The sequence below is a fragment of the Hyperoodon ampullatus genome (genome assembly GCF_949752795.1).
Source record: "Hyperoodon ampullatus genome assembly, chromosome: 11".
Taxonomy (NCBI): Eukaryota; Metazoa; Chordata; class Mammalia; order Artiodactyla; family Ziphiidae; genus Hyperoodon; species Hyperoodon ampullatus.
In genome coordinates this window covers 87,592,457-87,613,606 of record NC_136924.1, presented here as the reverse complement: position 1 = coordinate 87,613,606, position 21,150 = coordinate 87,592,457, and the positions used below count along the sequence as shown (strand labels likewise).

Sequence of the window (21,150 nt, the reverse complement as noted above, 5' to 3'; positions counted from 1 at the left end):
GAAGTATAGACTCTGAAGGCTTAAGGTACAGTGACTCACTGTGATTAAAAGTGGAAATTCTGGAAAGCATGAATGTGGCTATGTTGATGATTATTTTGGTATTTTAAAATGCGATGCATGGAACAGGTTAGTACATTAAGATAATTAAGGTAAGGTCGTGTAAAGAAATGTCACTAGAAACCTGAGAAAAGTAAAATGGCATCAGGCATTTATAATTACAAGCAAGGATAAATTTGCCTGGGTTCGTGTTTTGGTACCAGTGGCTAGGGGAGGGGTGGTAAACAGAAGGATATTTTTGCTGACGGGTCACACAACTGTGGGTCAGATGTGACTCATTTCATCCATTAGCTTAATCAGTAAAACTGAGTGTGTTTATATCTGGAGGAATTCAAAGATGATTACTACATAGTCCTTGCTCTCAAGAAACCTGTAGGTAAATAAGATAATATAGGTGTGTAGGTGAATAGAACGTATACCAGTAACAACAATAACAGAACGTTGACTTTTTTCATTGATACAGTAGTTGGAAAAGGGGTTTGTTTACTGGAGAAGCCAGTGCTAGAAGGGTTAACTCGTGTACTGTCAGTTGTTAAAGTCACAGTATTTAAGTGGATAAATAAAATGGTGCTTAAGAAGATATGTTAAGGATCTGATCTGGGAGTGGGGGGGATCGGTCAGGAGGGGAAAAGGGAAAGATGGTAAAAGGAGGTACTGCTTCGTGGTGATCTCTGTACTGCAGTACCGGGGATTGGGAGTTGTGGTCCATCTGGTGGAAAGAGAGGCATAGCTTGGCACTGTGGAATAGGTCACAAGGTCCAACCGTCTGGGAGAAGGGAAGGTAATGATTAGCCGTATCACTTGTGTCGGCCAAGTGAACTAAGATTGAAGGAGGAAGCCACTTCTTGAAGGGAACTGCAGTAAAAATCAAGACTATATACCAGCTACGCTGCCAGCTACTTGTATCATTTAATCCTTGAAACGGCCCTATGAGGAGGATACTATTATGTTCCCCACTTTTCAGTTAAGGAAGCTTAGTCCAGAGAAGTGAACAGCTGCCCTAAATCACAAGGCTGGGAGGTGGTAGAGCCAGGATTTGGACCCAGCGTTGTCTGACCTAAGAGATGGCGTATCACCTCCTTTAGCCTGAGTGGATCGTTAGTATCCAAAGCCAAATGGAGCTGGGCAAGGCAGGGACTGATGACTGGTACAAGCAAAATCTTTTAGGACTTTGTGGCTGGTGTACTACTTTTTTGGGGGGGGCATGGTTTTTGTTAGATGCACAGTCTAGATAAATATCATGGAACAACAAAGGATATGGAAGTGAGAGAGTGGCAAAATAAGGGCCCAAAGACTGCATTTGAATGGGTCTTGTAGTGTTTTGAGGCAGTAGTACAAGATGGAAGGGTAAGATGGGATCTTTTTGAGATCCGGAAAGGATTCCTAAAGTCAGATTCTTAAAAAGGAATTTAGGTTTTACTTGATTATATTCTGGAGAACTGAAAGCTTTCAAGTGGGACGTTACATGACTGAAGCTGATAATAGGATGCGAGTTAGAGTATTATTTTTATCCAAGGGATTTGTTCTGCTTCAGCGTGGTCCCAGTGGATGTCGAAGGTAGCAGATAGAATGAGTCAAAGGTTGGTTGAACAGGGAGGAAGATGTCACTTCCACTTACAGTTGTTTGAAACTATTTACATCATCACTCTCCTTGGGACAGTGAGGGTGGGAGAAATTCGTGGAGCCCATTCGGCACCGAGGGGTCCCTAGTACTGGGCTTACAGAGTGAAGGCCGTGATCTAGATGGACATCAGCCTTGCGTGATGCTGATATCAGAGAGACGAACCCAAGTCTGAAGATTATTTAGCTGTGTGACCCCAGACAAGTTAATTGGTCTGTCTTTTTTTTCTTTTATTTTTTTTTTGTGGTACGCGGGCCTCTCACTGTTGTGGCCTCTCCCGTTGCAGAGCGCAGGCTCCGCACGCGCAGGCTCAGCGGCCATGGCTCACGGGCCCAGCCGCTCCGCGGCATGTGGGATCCTCCCGGACCGGGGCACGAACCCGTGTCTCCTGCATCGGCAGGCAGACTCTCAACCACTGTGCCACCAGGGAAGCCCCTGGTCTGTCTTTTTAAGTCTCAAGTTCCTCCTGCTAGAGTAGGATTAGTAGTAGTACCACCCTCACTAGCATGAGGAGTAACTGAGTTTAGCTCAGTGTATTAGTTTTCTGTTGCTGTTGTAAAAATTAGACACACTTTACTGTTGTAAAAATTAGCCAGCAGTGTTGCATTTCTCCCAGCCTTCTTGCACGGTTCCACCCCCCCTGTGACTCTTCTGCCTCCCTCTTCCATGTTTAAGGGCCCTGGTGATTCCATCAGGCCACCCAGCTACTCCAGAACAATCTCTCCATCTTGTCTCCCCATTTTAACTACGTCTGCAAAGTCCCTTTTGCCATGTAAGGTAGTGAAGTAACCGAATCGCGGGTTCTGGTGATCAGGACGTGGATATCTTGGGGGGGATACCCTGTTACCCCTACAGTGCCACCGTGCCTACAAATTGCTACCATTTAAGCAGTTTCTAGTACTATTAGTATTATTGTTGTCATCATCGTTACTGTTAATGACAGGATCACTCGCCGCTAGCATTTCACTGGTAACGTTAGTGTCACAGCACTGCTGAAAGCTTTATTTTCATTTGCTGGATCTGTTGGATCTGTTTGGCAGAGATGGATCTGTTTGGCTCTACTGGATCTGTTTGGCAGAGATGTCAATCTGATAATATAAGTAGTTTAACTTGAGGTGGCATGTTAGTTTTTAGAAGTACTCAGGAAGGAAAATTCTGAACTCTCAAGTTGTGCAAAGATATTTTTTTCCCAGATAATAGCATATGGCGCTCATTAATCAGCCTTGTCATCAGAATGTAAAGTTATGTGTGCCATTTTATTATTAATGATTTGCAAGTAAGAGGACTGGTAACTGTTTTCTTCCTAATACATTTCTAATATATCTGGTTGGTAAGAGACTACATATTATATAATTTGCTTTATATTTTATGGTTTAAATAGTTGTTTTTGAACAGCAAATAGTTATATTTGTAAAAAGCAGAAAAAAATTTTATACTGTTGGCTTGCTACTTATTTTTTTAAACCTTCAGATTTATTTATACACCAATTAAAGCCCTGTAAATTACACTTGAACAGGCGTTAATATGAGCACCTAAAATGTTAAGTTTTTTGTTTGGCCAGATGAGGGCACTTTTTCTTTACATTTCTGGAGTTTGAGCTCTGAAGCAGATTTGTTTTTCTCCATCCAAGCTGTTACTTACTTTCTGTTATTATTGCCAGTGAGAGAAATAGTTCTGACATTTTTAATGTTTTGATTGTGTTGTATTCTTAGAGGTTGATCTTTCCCCAAAAGGAAAAAGCTTCAGCTTCTTGCAAAATTTTTGTATACAGGAACTGTAAAATGAATGACAATTTCTGTGGTACAGGGTAGTTTTAAGAAATACATGTGTATGTGATTTGTAGTTTTGCTTATAATTAGTAATAGCAATTGACATTTACTTTTATCCTAATTCGAGTACTCTGTCCATAGCAAGATGAAGTTGAATTAGACAGACTCCTCTTTTCCTCATCAAACTTCTTACGCCTACTTTACATTGAATCAGTGTCACTTTGTATCTCCATCAAAATCCAAGTAATGAAGAGGAAATAAAATACCAGAAATATTTTGTCTTAAAAACAACCCCCAAAACCAAAAATAAATAAATAGAAAGGTTAGATAGACCACAGTCCAACACCTGTAAGTAAAATATCAGATGTAGCATGTTTAACTTTTTTATTTGTAGTGCTGGCTGTCAAGGGCTAGGGTGAGTTGAGTAGGCTAAGGTTTCTAAGGTTATGTGTGATGGTACTAAAAACAGTACAGGGCTTCCCTGGTGGCGCAGTGGTTGAGATTCCGCCTGCCGATGCAGGGGACGCGGGTTCAAGCCCTGGTCCGGGAAGATCCCACATGCCGCGGAGTGGCTGGGCCCGTGAGCCATGGCCGCTGCGCCTGCGCGTGCGGAGCCTGTGCTCCGCAACGGGAGAGGCCACAGCAGTGAGAGGCCCGTGTACCGCAAAAAAAAAAAACAACCAAAAAAAGCAGTACAGACCGCAGTTGCTTCGTGTTGATGTGAATAATCTAAGGAGAAAACCAAAGACAGAGTCATGTTGAGGATTATATTAAAAGGCCCCCGTCACAAAGCTCTTGTCATCTCCCCGTAGATAAAACACATTTAGGACTTCTTTTGAAAGTTAAGTTTCTGAACAGCAATGAAACAGGGAACTTGCTTATTAAAGTTTAAAAAACACTAATGAAAATAAATGTCATCAAACTTGATTGACTTGAAGGAGATTAAAAAGGGGAGAAACCACCATGAATGAGTCCAAAGAGCAAGTTTGTTTAAAATCGTGCACAAGTTTAAAAGTCATGAGAAGAAATGAATTAGTTTTAAAATATACGTATAGCAAGATGAGGATGAAGAATACCTCCCTGGAGCAGAGTCAGGAAAGCTGCTGTCAAGTGACTCTGGAAGCGGGTAGGGGCATCAGCTTAGTGAGCCAGCCGACCTTAGTGTCCCCTATGACTGCCCGGCAGCGCTGTGATCACCATCATCACAGCCCTTACTATGGGCACCAGCTGTGCTGCAGGGGCTTCTCCTTCACTTACTCTCGTCAGCGTCCCTGTGAGACACGTATTATTATTCCCAGTTTAAAGATGAGGACATTTAGGCTCAGAGACATTAAGCAATGCGTTCAGTGCCACAAAAACTAGAAAATAATGTGTTCTCAGGCCAAAATTCATGTCATAAGAATTAAAGACGCTTTAAAGATAGGAGGAATATCACCAAGAAGCAAGGGCTTCGGGTTGAAAGGATGGAGTTCCCAGTCAGCTCTGTCTGCCTCAGAAGGCCGTCTGAGCTGCTTGGTACCTACGAGGAAAGATTTGTTACGGCCTCAGCAGCATGCACATCTCCGGCCTATCGATGGACTGTTCCTATTAGTCCCTGGGAGAGGAAAAACAGAGTATCTTAGTGTTTAATATCTACCAACATTATTATTTTTTTAACCTAGGGGATTACTAAGAAAAAGGAAAGAAGACAGTCGTGGCTTTTCACCTTAATTCTGTTTCTGTTCCCTGACTTTCTGTTTTATAAATTTTGGTAGTGGTCTTTTGCCTAGACCTTACCAAGACACAGACTGCTGGAAAAATAAAGCCAAACTTTTTTTTTCCTTCTGACAATCCTTTTTAGCAAGTAGTAAATATTTTAAACCAGGAAAAGTGTAGATCTTTAATAAGAATTCAACTTTTCTCTCCCTTTCATTAAACATTCATTGGGAGACTTCTGTGTACCAGCCGCTCTGCTTGGCCTGTTGGATACAGATGTAAGACACAGCTGTGCCCTTGCTGTTGGTTTATAGTCTGGGGTGGGAACTCAGGAAGTACACCAGTCATTACGGTGAAATGGGATAAATACTGTGACAGCGGGCGGGGTGCCCTGAAAGCACGTACCCCAGCCTGGGCAGGAGTAGGGGGACGGCGTCATGGAAGGAAGATGTGATGTTTGAGCTGAATCCTGAAGCACAAGTGATCAGAGTATTTCTCACACTGAGAGGGACGAAGGGCTGGGTTTTAAAGGGGAGATGTTTGTTTTGGATATTTGGGGCGCGGTACTTAGGTTCTGAGGTGTATATTTGGTTTTTTAAAATGTGGGAGTGGAATTTTTTTAAGGATTTTTTTTTTTTTTTTTTTTTTTTTTTTTGGTCCGGAGGTGAATATTTGAGACTCGTTTGAATAGAAGTGACAGAAAAGATAGATTAGTGATAGAATAAGGTAGAAAAAGAGGGGAGGAAACTGGGGAGTGAATGAATGCCTGAGAAAGTCAGAGAGGTTCCCGGAACCTCAGAGTCAGAAGCTAGACCGGTGCTTCGGGAAGAGGTGACGCGGCGTCTGCGGAGGGGGTGCCGCGCCCCTACGTGGAGGCCGACGAGGAAGGCACCGGCTGTGGTTAGGCCGCCAGTCAGTGTCGTGCACGCGTAGATTTCAGGTGACGTTTTAGAAATGTGCCCGTTCTTCTCGAAGCCTTTTTTACACTGGTTCTTGACCTTGGAGAGGGCATCCACGGGCCTCTTTGAAGCTGTGTACAGACGTCGACTGCGTCTCTTTATTTTGTTCCCTGCCCATCGTCCTCTTTCTCCTGACAATCTAACCTGCATTTTCTTTGGGAAATAACTCCCTGCTCGCTCTCAGGCCTGGTCTTGCCCTGTATTTGATGCACACCTGACCTTAGGAATGTGCACGTGATGTGACTGGACCAGTGAGACTTGACCCCGGGACTTTGCTGAAGCTCTGGAGGGAAAGAATCTCTTTGGTTGGCTTTGAAGCTGTAAAGGTGTTAAGCCTAGAGCTGTCCTCACGGGACAGGAGACTCGGGGACGGAGCAGGCTGAGGGGCTGAGACGGACAGACACACACCCCTTTATCGTGTGAGTTGAGTCTCTGGATCGATTCCTGGACTTTTCAATTTTTTAAGCCAATAAATTTCCCTTCTTTTGTTTAAGTTCTTTTGAATTGGATTTTCTGTGGTTTGAGGCTCAAAGAGTCTCATTCCTCTGAAGAATACTATGTACGTAACGTATTTTAAATCCTGCAGATGATTCAGGGATTTACAGATTAGTAGAGGCCCACTGAACAGAATTAAATGCTTTACTCTGTTCAATTATTATCAGTAAGATTGGCCCACAAATGTAGATTCAGTATGGTTATCATTAACTAATTTATAATGGTCATTCTTGGGACAGTTTGATCTTTATTACAAACATACGTGTAACATTTTGTTTTTTTATTGTAGATGAGGGGAATGGGACATTTTAATTAATGCCTTTTAGATTAATCGAGGGTTAACCCATTTATGTCCTTCAGCCTCTCAGTAAGGATATCCTTTTGGAAATGTTGGGATTCCATTTTATTCATTTTCTGTCTCTATAGGCTTATAAATATTCTTGCCAACCATAAATCTTAGATCTAGGAAGCAAGACCATGAACCATAAAAGCAACATAACTTGCCAAAGGCCGCATAAAATAAAATATGAAGTCGTCCCTGGCTCTAGCTAAGTTAAGTTGAAGAAAAAGGAAAATGGTTTTGCTAATTTTGTCATTAGGAGTAGGCTTCCAATTCAGTAGAAAATGATGGATATTTTAAAATTTAATTCAATAAAAACTATTTACTAGAAGGCAACATTAAAAATACTAGGGCAGTTGGAAAGTACTTGCTCTGATAAAAAGATTTCCAAGGGCACTGTGACATCTGCCCTCTGGGTTGAGTTAGTGAGGCTGGCCACAGAGAGGGTGATTATTTCTTTCTGGGCACTGCACGTGCCATGGATGGAGCTTCTCCCAGGCGCACACTGATGCTTGTTAGGCTTACATAGAACAAAAAAGTTGGATTATAATCACCTGTGGAGAGCTGAGGATGTGCCTGAATTCAGTCTACTAAATTTCTTGTTTTCTGTAGAAGGAGACATTTCATAAGAGAATAATACCAACTAATTTCTAGTTAGTAGGTAGAAGAAAAGGAGTAAGAGTAAAAAGGTTAGATTGAAATTGAGTCCCAGACCACATTCCCTATGCTCTGGTCATGTGTTCCTTGATACTGGTCTGATGTTCTCAGCCTCCATGCTTTTTTATTTTATTCTCTATCTAAAATACCATTTATGATTTAGTATTAAATTATGTAATTTATGAATTAGCACTAATTAGCATTAGTATATGAAGTCCTGTACTCTAATGCAGCTCACACTCCAAGAAGCTTTTTGAGGCATTATAGTCAGACTTAATCTCTTCCCACTTATGAACAAGCATCCTCCCTTTCTCTGTCCCTCCATTTGTGCAGACTTTATGTATTTTTTTCCTACTACATGCTTTAGGCATTGTAAGTGCTAGTGGGTCAAAGAAGAACAATGTGCCATTCCTGCCCTCTGGTGGTTGAAAGAAACATTGCAAACAAGTGATTATAAAGATCTGTGTGCTATGACTCTTCATCAGCCTTGGCATCATCCGTTTCTTTCATTCCTGCTGCGTTTATTCATTCACTGATTGGTCAGTCATGTAATGAGCATCTTCTGTATGACAGGCTTTATCAGTACTCTAATGGTGCCTTGTCTGGTGTAGCAGCATTCTGGGCTTCAGTAGCAACAGTTTACACATGTGAGGTCTTTCAAATGGAATTACCAAGGCATGCTTTCGATGTGTCTAGATCTGACTTTCTGCCTCCATATTTGGGTTGCAAAGTGTTTTCCTATCTGCATCTAACATTTCTAGGCCTACTGAGCTTCAAATTGGTTGTACATGTGATGGATGAAAAATAAAGAAGTATTGTACTGTAGTTCTCTCTTGCTGCCTAACAAATTACGTCGAAACTTAGCAGCTTAAAACAGTAAGCATTTAATATCTGAGTTTCTGAGAGTCAGGAATTACGGAAGTGACCTACCTGGGTGGTGACCTAGCTGGGTGGTCTGGCTCCGTCTCTTAGGGGAATGCGGTCAAGATGTTGGTGGGGGCTGTAGTAACCTGAACGCTTGTCTAAGGCTAGGATATGCTTCCAAGTCGATCCTGATCAGTGGGAGGCCACAGCTCTTCAGGTCATGGTGCTTGGCTTCCCCTGGAGTGAGCAATTCAAGAGAGAACAAGAGGGAGGCCTCAGTGTCTTCAATGACCTCGCCTTACAGGTGAGGTAAGAGGACTGCGTAGGGCTTGACTGCCAGGAGGTGAGAATCACTGGGGGCCATCTTGTCTGCTGGCCACCACGTGTTACAACCCCATGTTTGTGAGCCTCTGTCAGTGAATTTGGGCCCATATGAAGAAGACACTAGTAAATCTTCAAATGGAAGTATTTTAGAGTGAAATAAAGGGTTGAAAAATTAGACCAGCTCATCTTCACTTTAATTTCATTCTTCATTCCCCTGGGAGGATGCTGATAAGTTCTCAGTGCTCCCAAGCTAATGCTTTTTTTTTTTTTTTTTTCCCCATTTATTTATTTATTTTTGTGGTACGCGGGCCTCTCACTGTTGTGGCCTCTCCCGTTGCTGAGCACAGGCTCCGGATGCGCAGGCTCAGCGGTCATGGCTCACGGGCCCAGCCGCTCCGCGGCATGTGGTATCTTCCCGGACCGGGGCACGAACCCGTGTCCCCTGCATCGGCAGGCGGACTCTCAACCACTGCGCCACCAGGGAAGCCCGAGAACAAATTTTTATGAACGTGAGACAAACATTTTCATTTTTTAAATCTGTGATCTGTTTCTGTTTCCGTGCCACTCAGTGGTGAGAAGTATTTCTGCAGAGAGGATGCTTAGTGATGGCTGCTTGTTTCTCAGAGGCTCTTTGTCAAATTGCTTACATATTTTAATTTGAGCAGTGAGCACCATTTGGGGTCTACGGTCTGTCAGAACGCTGCTAGCCTCCACAAGGTTGTGATGAAAAATGGCAGAAATACAGGTGATCGGGTGGTAAGGAAAGTGTGGCCACCTCATGCATATGCAGGTTTAAACATTGCTGGGTTACTAAGCACGGATGTGAGCAGAGCTGAGAGTAAAGTGTCTAGAACAGAATCTTACTTTAGTATTAAGAACATCGGTCTTTGAAGTAAAATTAGAAAGGAAAATTAAAGTTGCCACTCCTCTCTGCTACCTTTCCCCCAAGTAATTTTCCTCCCCGTTTTCCATCCCACCTTAATACATGTTTTCATAAGTAAAATCTGTTTTCAGGTTTGTATGTTTATTTTGAAAGTGCAGCAATGCTACTTTCAGCATTGTAAATGGATGGGAAAGGAAAATATGGGAGGATATAAACAATTTAAAATATTAGAATTCTATTGATCTGGTTTTCATGTCGATTTCAATACCATTATAGAAACAAATCATATTAGAAATGATATTTCTAGCTATGCAATTTTATTGATGCTTCTGGTAATAGCCAACCTAGAATACACGTTTCCATGGAATAACTATAATAGCCTATAATGTTTGTTTATCTTTAAGGTCTTATTTTGCAGATATGACTCATGAAATTAATATATTAATAAGTTTGTGATCCGAAATGGCAAAAGGATAGATGATAATGTATTATACATTGAGATTATTTCCTTTAGAACTTATTTCATTGACCATATTGTATCACATTGATTGATTTGTATATATTGAAGAATCCTTGCATCCCTGGGATAAACCCCACTTGATCATGGTGTGTGATCCTTTTAATGTGCTGTTGGATTCTGTTTGCTAGTATTTTGTTGAGGATTTTTACATCTATGTTCATCAGTGATGTTGACCTGTAGTTTTTTTTTTTCTGTGACATCTTTATCTGTTTTTGGTATCAGGGTGATGGTGGCCTCCTAGAATGAGTTCGGGAGTATTCCTCCCTCTGCTATATTTTGGAACAGTTTGAGAAGGATAGGTGTTAGCTTTTCTCTAACTGTTGGATAGAATTCACCTGTGAAGCCATCTGGTCCTGGGCTTTAGTTTGTTGGAAGATTTTAAATCACAGTTTCAATTTCAGTGCTTGTGATTGGTCTGTTTATATTTTCTGTTTCTTCCTGGTTCAGTCTTGGAAGGTTGTACTTTTCTAAGAAGTTGTCCATTTCTTCCAGGTTGTCCATTTTATTGGCATACAGTTGCTTGTAGTAGTCTCTCAAGATCCTTTGTATTTCTGCAGTGTCAGTTGTTACTTCAGACAAAGCACCGATCCTCTGTGCGGGAATCTCTCCGCTTTGTCCTCCGCACCCCTGTTGCTGCGCTCTCCTCCGTGGCTCCGAAGCTTCCCCCTTCTGCCACCCGCAGTCTCCGTCCGCAAAGGGGCTTCCTAGTGTGTGGAAACCTTTCCTCCTTCACAGCTCCCTCCCAGAGGTGCAGGTCCTGTCCCTATCCTTTTGTCTCTGTTTATTCTTTTTTCTTTTGCCCTACCCAGGTACGTGGGGGAGTTTCTTGCCTTTTGGGGGGTCTGAGGTCTTCTGTCAGCGTTCAGTAGGTGTTCTGTAGGAGGTGTTCCACGTGTAGATGAATTTCTGGTGTATTTGTGGGGAGGAAGGTGATCTCTACGTCTCACTCCTCCGCCGTCTTGAAGGTCTCCTCAGTCTTACTCTTTTCTTTTTTTTTTTGCGGTACGCGAGCCTCTCACTGCCGTGGCCTCTCCCATTGCGGAGCACAGGCTCCGGACACGCAGGCTCAGCGGCCATGGCTCACGGGCCCAGCCGCTCCTCAGCATGTGGGATCTTCCCAGACTGGGGCATGAACCCGCGTCCCCCGCATCGGCAGGCGGACTCCCAACCACTGCGCCACCAGGGAAGCCCACAGTCTTACTCTTAGTATCATTTTTTCCAGAGCTTTTCTGAAGCTTCATTGTGCCTTTTTCATAGAAAGAAAATCATCAGTTCACAATACAACCATCATCACCTTGAGCTGTTTTTGTTCATCCTGTCTCATTTTGGAGTAATCTTGAAATCTTCCCTCCTATTAGACAGTTTTTTTTTTTTTGTTTTTTTTTTTTTTTTTTGCGGTATGCGGGCCTCTCACTGTTGTGGCCTCTCCCGTTGTGGAGCACAGGCTCCGGACGCGCAGGCCCAGCGGCCATGGCTCACGGGCCCAGCCGCTCCGCGGCACATGGGATCCTCCCAGACCGGGGCACGAACCCGTATCCCCTGCATCGGCAGGCGGACTCTCAACCACTGCGCCACCAGGGAGGCCCTATTAGACAGTTTTAAGAAATGTTTGGCTCTAGTATTTATATTTTCAGTGGTAGAAATACTGCCTTAATGCTAGGAAAACTTCCTCATGGATAATAATGCCTTCCTCTTGAAGCATTACAAATTAGTAAGTGAATTATCCGTTGAGTGGATAAATTTATTTTTTATTTACCAAAATAAATGCTCTTTGATCAGCTTAATGCAAAGCCTGTACCAGGCACTACAGAAGAGAGAACTGGAAGATACTTCTGCATGCAAGATACGTCCTCTGTCTGCAGCCCTTGTCATAAAAGCAGAGAGCTTTTAGCTACTGCATATTAGTAATAACAATGGGAATGTTTACTGGGTGGAAAATATAATTGTTGCTGGGACATTACAGAGTTAAAAATCAACTTAGAAGCCCAGCATATCTGATTATTTCTAGCATGTTGGGAAAGTGAAGGTGATTCATTTGGTCAGAAGTCCCAGTGATCTCAGGGTCACTTCAGGTTCCCTATGTGATCTTCCTCTTCTTGCTTGCCTTACCCTTTCGAGACAGCCACTGTGTTTCAAAAGGGATGTCCCCAAGGAAAAGGGACTTCCCTATCCCCAACCCCCAAGATGGACAGAACTGAAGTTAGGAAAAAGCCGATTTCCACGTGGATTTTAAAATATCAATGTGAAAACAAAATGAACAGTGAAGCCCGGGTTTTTAACAGACAGTCAGAAGAGAAGTCAGAAAAGGAGAGCAAGTTGGTGAGAGCTGGGAGAGTATGGTGACTCATTAGTTTTCTAGGATGTTAATGTATTTGGCATTTTGTGTCACTGGTGTTAAACTTTTTTGACCATTATCTGCAACAAGAAATACATATTATTACATGACCCAGTGTTCACATACAAATACATTTCTTTACATAAAACTGAAGTGAAAAATTATTTTCCCCTTACTACCTGTACCTTCTCTTCTGTGTCATTATTTTAAAGTGCTGGCAGAAAGCATCCCATTAATTGCATTTCATTATCCTCTAATGGGCCAGACCAGGGGTAAAAAATACTGCCTTGGGAAACAGTGAGATTCACATGGGCAAGAACAGAAGTGAAGTAAGGATTGCTTTTTGGATGTAACTGTTACTGTGGGTTATCTGCCAGTTTGTAGAAATCCAACTACTTTGATCATCTGACACACAGCTTTCCACCCAGCAAGTGTCAAGTTACTGTTGAAGAAACACAGCACAGCAGTCATTACTACTGTACAGCCAAATCAGTTGTTGCTGATATCAGTCTCGTCCCCTAAACTCATCCTATTGCAAGACAGGAGATGCTTGTTTATCAACTGCAGCTGCCACTGACCAAAACAGCTATACAGAATAAGCTAAACTGTAACTTAATCAGATGAGGAGGATCCCCTGTGACTTCACATCACTCCAGAACTTTGTACTATAACCATTTCTTGTCATCCACAGTTCCTGCAGGGCAGGAATTCTGGAGCTGCTTGGTAGGGCAGTTCTGGCTCAGGGTGTCTTATGAGGTTTTAGTTTGATGTTGGCTGGGGCTTGGAAGCTGGGGATGGAGGGTCACATGGCTAGCAAGTTGGGACTGGCCAGTTGGTTTCTCTCCACATGGACCTCTCCACCGGGTTACATGCCTCTCGTGACATGGCAGCTGGCTTTGTCCAGAGCAAGCCATCCTAAAGACCAAGACGGAAACCCAAGGAGGTGCGATACATAGGTGTGTGTACCAGGAGGTGAGGATCCTTGGCTATCTTAGAGGCTGGCTACCATTCCTTAAAATAATATCTTTATTAATCATTGCCTTGATTTTTTTTTTGTGTGTGTGTGTGTGTGGTACGCGGGCCTCTCACTGTTGTGGCCTCTTCCGCTGCGGAGCACAGGCTCCGGACGTGCAGGCTCAGCGGCCATGGCCCATGGGCCCAGCCGCTCCGCGGCATGTGGGATCTTCCCGGACCGGGGCATGAACCCGTGTCCCCTGCATCGGCAGTCGGACTCTCAACCACTGTGCCACCAGGGAAGCCCTGCCTTGATTTTTTAATGAAGGGAAAAGGAAACATGTAAATGACTGTTTTATTTTTTAATTTTGTAAGCCATTTCATTTGCAGAGAAGTGCTGACATTTCTACTTTTCATGGGAAATTTGGAGAGAAACCAAAGGTATAAAAATGATAAATTTTAGAAAATGGGATTCATGAGGAAATACTGAATCATTAAGCAAGTTATATTTAAAGTGCAGAATTATGAAAAATTAGTTAAATATTGGGAAGAATCTAAATGGAATTAATAAGGATAGAAAATAATTTAGTAAAATTAGTAATGCTAATCATTAAATAAGTAAAATGACCCATCAACTGATTGGTCAGAGACATGTGTCACTAAATTTTTACAGAGTAGATAGAAGACTGTCATACACATTTCACTTAATTGCTGCTCTAGATTAGGAGTTGGCAACAGTGGCCTGTGGACCAAAGCCAGCCTGCTGCCTTTTTTTGTAAATAAAGTTTTATTGGAATGCAGCCGCATCCATTTGTTTACATGTTGTCTATGACTGCTTTCTCACTACAACAGCAGAGGTGATCATTGTGACCAAGACTGTTTGGTCCACAAAGCCTAAAATATTTGCTATCCTTTGCAGAATAAGTTTGTTGACCACTGCTCGAGATTTAGATTTTAGACTTTTAAAGGTTAGGTTAGGTTTTGTAGTGTTGATGAGATGCGTAAATCCAAGGACTGTAGCATGTAAGTGGACTTGTAAACACAAAAGAAGGTGCAGTGTCAAGTGTTTTTAATTTTTTTTAGAAGAAAAGTCTTAATAATTAGAAAAGGAGTAGAATATAGTGAGATTCACAAGAATAATGCTTCATTAGGGAAGACTTTGTTTATTAGGATAATTCATGAGCTTCACATGGGGCTCGTGGGGGAACACATGAGGCCAACATCTGAAAAACAAATGTGAACATTATGTTGACTGAATTAAGTTATTGTGAAAAAGCAATTTAAAATTTTTAATCAGTTTCTTACTCTGAATTGGAAGTGAGGAGTGTTATTATTTACTTGGAAATCTATCCTGGTTTATGATTTCCTTTTTTTTTTTTTAAACATGAAAATATAGTCTTAAGAACATGCCCCTGAGTAATACCCGTTTTCTACCCATCTACTGTGGGATGACTTGAAGAGATACAGGTACTTATCAGTCTTATAATATGCTGCAGACAAACCGAAGAATGAAATTTCTAGGTAAGAAGCACAAAGTTTAGGGCTCAGGGTCAGACGAGTGAGGACAAGATACTAGGTACTTATGTGCAGGGGTTGCAATATATTTCTGATAGTACCAGCAGCATATATTCTCCAGCTGGATTGGTTTTATGGTCATTATTAAAAACTACTTTTCTAAACTAGTGAAAAGAATTTATACCAAATATAATATACTTTAAGATTATGGTATAAAGAAGAAAAGATTTAGAGGTGAAGTTATTAGTATTCCCTGAAATTAACAGCTACCACTTATTGGGTACTTACACTGGGCCAGGCATTGTGTCAGGTACATTTCAAAAATTAGCTCCTTTAATGCTCACAGTAACTCCATAGGGTAAGAAATGACGTTATCTTCAGTCAGCACATGAGTAACCTGAAGCTCAGAGAGTTTAAGTTGCCCGCATTTAGTAGCAGGAGTAGGGCTTGAATGTGGGGGCATCTCGCTCGGGTCTCTCCACACCACGCTGCTCGCCTGGGCACCTGTCACCTTGCTTCTGGCTCCTGTTGGTTTCCTTTCTGTTTTCCCTTCTTCCCATCTCTTTTTCCCTTTTCTCATTTCCTTTTTTCCCTTTTTATCAGTTAATTGCATAACTGATAAATGCTGTGGAAAACAATTTATAAAGCCCAAAAGGGTACAAAGTATCAATAAAACATGAAGGTCACTTCACCCATGCTGCCAGCAGTCACCGTTCTCTCACCTGCTTCTGGGGTGATGTACATGCACCAGAGACACCTGCCAGGATGGGACACACAGTTCTGCCCTGTTCTTTTGGACAGGTGCACGACCTGTTCCATAGTACAGATACTTTCATTTATGCAGCCATTCCTGTTGAGTGTCCTTTGGACTCTTGGCATCTTGTTTTCCCTCTTTGTTGCTGTTTATGTAACTTTGCCTAATGAGCATCTGGTGTTTGCCTTACCTACACTAATTGAGACGACTGAAGTGTATCTGTGAGTCTAGGTGATCTTTGAAAAGCCATAGTTACGTTCTTCTGCAACCTGAAATGATATTTTATTGAGTCTAATTTCTTGAATAGGATTTTGTTTCTGTGTCATGAATTCTTGTAACCCTTTCTTAAACTCCTTGAGAAGTGTCCTTCTTTGCTCATTTGTCAACAGATTACGTTTTGTGTGTCAATTCTGATTTAAAATTTTTTAGGGATCTGCTATTTCAAGCAGATGTTTTAAATTACCACAGAAAAGTGATTTTTAGAGTTGATTTGTCATAGGTCATTAAGCTGTAAAATCATATATATTGTTAAATCTATGTAGTGAAAAAATTTGAGCCACAAACTGTCAGGAAGTAATTTTTCCAAAAGAACATTAAGATAACCTAATTTCTGGTGTCATTTTAGTAATTTATTTAAATGAAGATCACAATTTACCATCATTGTTGATATATTGGTTAATTATACTTTTTATACAGCAGTTTTGCTTATTTTGGAAGGTCTTTTTTACTTTTTTATTTTTTTTTAGAAAATCAACTTTTCTAAAATGCAATAGGACTTCGTGTACAGAGTGGCTATTTGTATATAGCAGACACTGGTACATATTTATAAATGATAGAAGGGGGGTGGATGGATAGATGGATAGGAGGGAGGAAGGGGAAAAATAAAACGAAAATTAAAAACTTATCATGTCTGTCTAGCAAGAGTGTCTTACAAAGCAAGAAGAAAACCTATCCTGTCTGCCTCTTGTTTTAGGTACATATAAATAGAAGAGAGACACGAGGTGGCAGAGGAGAGAAAACATGAACTCCTTCTAACCCCTGCCCTCAATTTTGTAGCAGTGAGACTGTGGGCAACCTCTGTCTGTTTCACCTTTTTCCTCATATAGGATGTGGATAGTAAATCTATCTGACAGTATTCTTTTTTTTTTTAACATCTTTATTGGAGTGTAATGGCTTTACAATGGTGTGTTAGTTTCTGCTTTATAACAAAGTGAATCAGCTATACATATACATATATCCCCATATCTCCTCCCTCTTGCGTCTCCCTCCCACCCTCCCTATCCCACCCCTCTAGGTGGTCACAAAGCACTGAGCTGATCTCCCTGTGCTATGCGGCTGCTTCCCACTAGCTATCTATTTTACGTTTGGTAGTGTAAATATGTCATTGCCACTCTCTCACGTCGTCCCAGCTTACCCATCCCCTTCCCCATGTCCTCAAGTCCATTCTCCACGTCTGTGTCTTTATTCCTGTCCTGCCCCTAGGTTCTTCAGAACCGTTTTTTTTTTTGGATTCCATATATATGTGTTAGCATACAGTATTTGTTTTTCTCTTTCTGACTTACTTCACTCTGTATGACAGACTCTAGGTCCATCCACCTCACTACAAATAACTCAATCGTTTCTTTTTATGGCTGAGTAATACTCCATTGTATATATGTGCCACATCTTCTTTATCCATTCATCCGATGATGGACACTTAGGTTGCTTCCACGTCCTGGCTATTGTAAATAGTGCTACAGTGAACATTGTGGTACATGTATCTTTTTGAATTATGGTTTTCTCAGGGTATATGCCCAGTAGTGGGATTGCTGGGTCATATGGTAGTTATCTGACAGTATTCTTGTGCAAATGAAAGATCGGTCATATATCCACAATACCTGCAATGATTCTCAACAGGTTGGTACCATATTGCTGTTGAAGCTGCTTCTCTGGCTTATGAGTTTTTAGCTCTTTTTCTCTGTTTTCTTTCTTTCTTTTTTTTTTTATAGTACAGAATAAAATGACCTTTATTATGTTCAATTTTTAAGACTAAATGTGAATGATATAGTGAACAAAGATATCTAAATGTAAATGCATTTTAAAGGATTTACCACATGTACTTCAAACTTAAAGGAATAATAAGGTTCATGATGTACAATTGATCCTTGAACAACACAGGTTTAAACTGCATGGGTCCACTTATACATGGATTTTTTTTCAGTAAATATACACTATAGTACTACATGATCAGCAGTTGGTTGAATCCATAGATGCAGAACTGCAGATACGGAGGGCTGACTGTAAAGTTATATGCAGATTTTTGACTGTGTAGAGGGTGGATGCCTCTACCACCTTCTGTGGTCAAGGGTCAACTGTAGTTATTTGATAGGGAGTTAGATGGGCTATGGAAAGAACACATAGATAAATTATTCACGCTAACTGCTGGATTGGAAATTTGGTTCCATGGATTTTGTTGTGGCATGCTTTTTTTTTTTATACATCAGGTTCTTATTAGTCATCCATTTTATACACATCAGTGTATACATGTCAATCCCAATCTCCCAATTCATCCCACCACCACCCCCTACCCCCGGCTGCTTTCCCCCCTTGGTGTCCATACGTTTGCTCTCTACATCTGTGTCTCAGTTTCTGCCCTGCAAACCGGTTCATCTGTACTGTTTTCTTTCTTTCTTTTTTTTTTTTTTTTTGGTGTGAGAAATAGAGTAGTGATTTTTGAGTGGTTTGTAATTAATAGAGTGAGAAAATAAGCAAAATGGGCTTTTTGGATTCCAGAATTGATTGATGATGTTGACATCATTAAATTTTTTAAATCCTTATTTGATGGCTGTGGCAGATCGTTAAGTCCTGAGAACCTGTCTTCTTATTACATTTAGAAGTGAATATACTGCCTGCCAGCTGGACCTCCTTCCCTGCCCTTCCATAGCGATGGCTTTCTTCTCTCCTGGCTCCACACTGCACTTCCAGCATTAAGAACCTCTTTGTTCTGGTCTTACTCGTACTCTTGGCAGCGTTCAGCATAGTTGGTCCTTGACACCCTTTCCCCCTTGGTTTCCGTGACATCATGTACTTTTGGGTTTCATGCTGCTTTTCTGGGCACTCCTTGCTGGCTCTTCTTCTGCTCCAGCCACATTGGTTTCCCTGCCATTCTTCAGATATGCCAGTGATACTTTAGATCTTAATCTACCTCAGGGCCTTAGCACTGCCCTTTCCCTCAGCCTGGCCCTTCGTGCACATCTCATCTTTTGAATGAGCTCACCCAGACCCCCATTTAGCTCCACCACCCTAGCCACACCCTTGATTCCTCTATTTTTTCATTTTTTCATAGCACTTACCCACCCTGTCATACAACACAGTTTACTTATTTGTTATGTCATATTTGTCTTCTCTGAGAGAGTGTAAACTCCATGAGGGCAAGGGTCTGACTTTTTCACCCATACTCCAAGCACCTGTAATAGGCGTTGTGGATTGATGAAGGCACAGCATCTATCCTGTGTTCCCTTTTCCGTCACCTCATTCACTTCCAAGGCGCTTTGCACACCATTTGCCAGTCACCCATAAACCCACATCTCCAGCCAGACCTTGCACCCCTTCCCCACCTACTGACCTCACCACATAGTGTCTCATGGACATAATCAGAAGAACAATAAAATCTTTGCACCGTCCTTAATCTCTCTCTTTCCTTCACTTACCCACCTACTCGCAACCTCCAATCAGCAGGCTCTGTTGACACTTCCTCTGCCCAAAAAGAATCCCAGATCTGCCCACTTCTCTCTCTCTCTCTCTCTCTGCCTTACCTCACAGCTGTGCCACCATCACTTCTCACCCAGACAATTCCAGTGGCCTCTCAACTGTTTTCACTTCTCTTCTTGACCCTTTACAATCCATTCTCCATGCTGTAGCCAAAGGCCTCTTTTTAAAATGTACAGATGTACAAATCGCATCACATCACAGCCTTTGAGCGGCTTTCCATAGCATTTAGAATAAACTCCAGAGCTCCTTCTCTGGCTCATAAATCCAACACCAGTGGACCTGCGACCTCTCACACCTCATCTCTCAGCTCTTCCTCTCGTCCACCACACTCTGGTCCCTGGGCCTTCTTTCTTCTCTTTAGATATGGTGGCCTTGGAGCCTTTACACTGTCCACTCTGTCTGGGTTTCTTTTCCGCCTTCTCTGCCGTTGTTCAAGCCAGTGCTTAAGTGTTACCTCCTCAGGACTTTTCTTGACCATCCAGCCTTCATTCAGTCACTTATCTTAGCCTAACCCTCTCCCACTGTCTTGTAGTCAGCCCTCCATATCCACGGCTCTGCATCCTCGGATTCAACCAACCACAGATCAAAGATACTTAGAAAAAACATTCCAGAAAGTTCCAAAACACAACACTGGAATTTGTCTCGCACCAGCAACCATTTATGTAGCATTTACATTCTGTTAAGTATTATAACTAATCTAGAGATGATTTAAAGTACACGGGCTAGGTTATATGCAAATACTGCACCATTTTATATAAGGTGCTTGAGCCTCTGCAGATTTTGGTGTCCTTGGGGGGATCCTGGAACCAATCCCCCGTGGATCCTGAGGGAATATGGTACATTCTTTGTTTATCGAGTTTCTTCCCCAAGGGAAAGTAAGCTCCGTGAGAGCACAGACCTGTTTGCTGCTCTGTCCCTAGTATGTAGAACCGTGTCTGGCACAGAGTTGATGCTCAATCACTATTTGTGAGTGTAATGAATATAGACGATAATATTGCACTATAATGATGTAATGTGATAAATATTGCTTCCGTGGCAATCATAGTACAATATATAAATGTATCAAAGTAACATGTACACCTTAAATTTACAAAATGTTACATGTCAAATTTATCAAATAAAAAATTTAAGTAAAAATAAATATTTGTGGGGACTTCCCTGGCAGTCCAGAGGGTAAGACTCTGTGTTTCCACTGTAGGGGGTGCGGGTTCGATCCCTGGTTGGGGAACTGAAATCCCATATGCAGCGTGGCCAATAAGTAAATAAATAAATATTTGTAGAATGAATGAATGAACAAAGGGAACAAATTGCTTTTTTTAGGTTATAAATTTCTGTGATACTTATGATAATATTTTAACCAATTGACTAAGAATCCTTAGAATGGAAAGAAATGGACTATTCTGGTTTTGGGGAAGAGACACTAGGAAATACGTTCTGTCTCTCAGTAGAAAGCAGAAAATGGTTCTGCCCCACCCTCATTTTTTTCTTTTCACTTACACAATACAATATCTTTAAAAATATTTTTCTCTTATGTCTTTATTTAGAAGCAAAATTTTGCATTCGCTTTTGTTTTTCTCGTAAAGCACGAGAGACTTTCTTATAGTCTTAAGCATTGTCTATAACAAGAGACAGCTTGAATTCCCAAATAACGTATAATT

At 41.6% G+C, this 21,150-nt stretch overlaps 1 protein-coding gene across 25 annotated transcripts in view; it reads left to right on the top strand.

Moving 5' to 3' along the window:
- Window positions 1-21,150, top strand: part of PLEKHA5 (pleckstrin homology domain containing A5) — a gene marked incomplete at its 3' end in the record, with an annotated part of 238,789 nt that overhangs the window by 68,027 nt on the left and 149,612 nt on the right. The gene's annotated exons all lie outside the window — the stretch shown is intronic.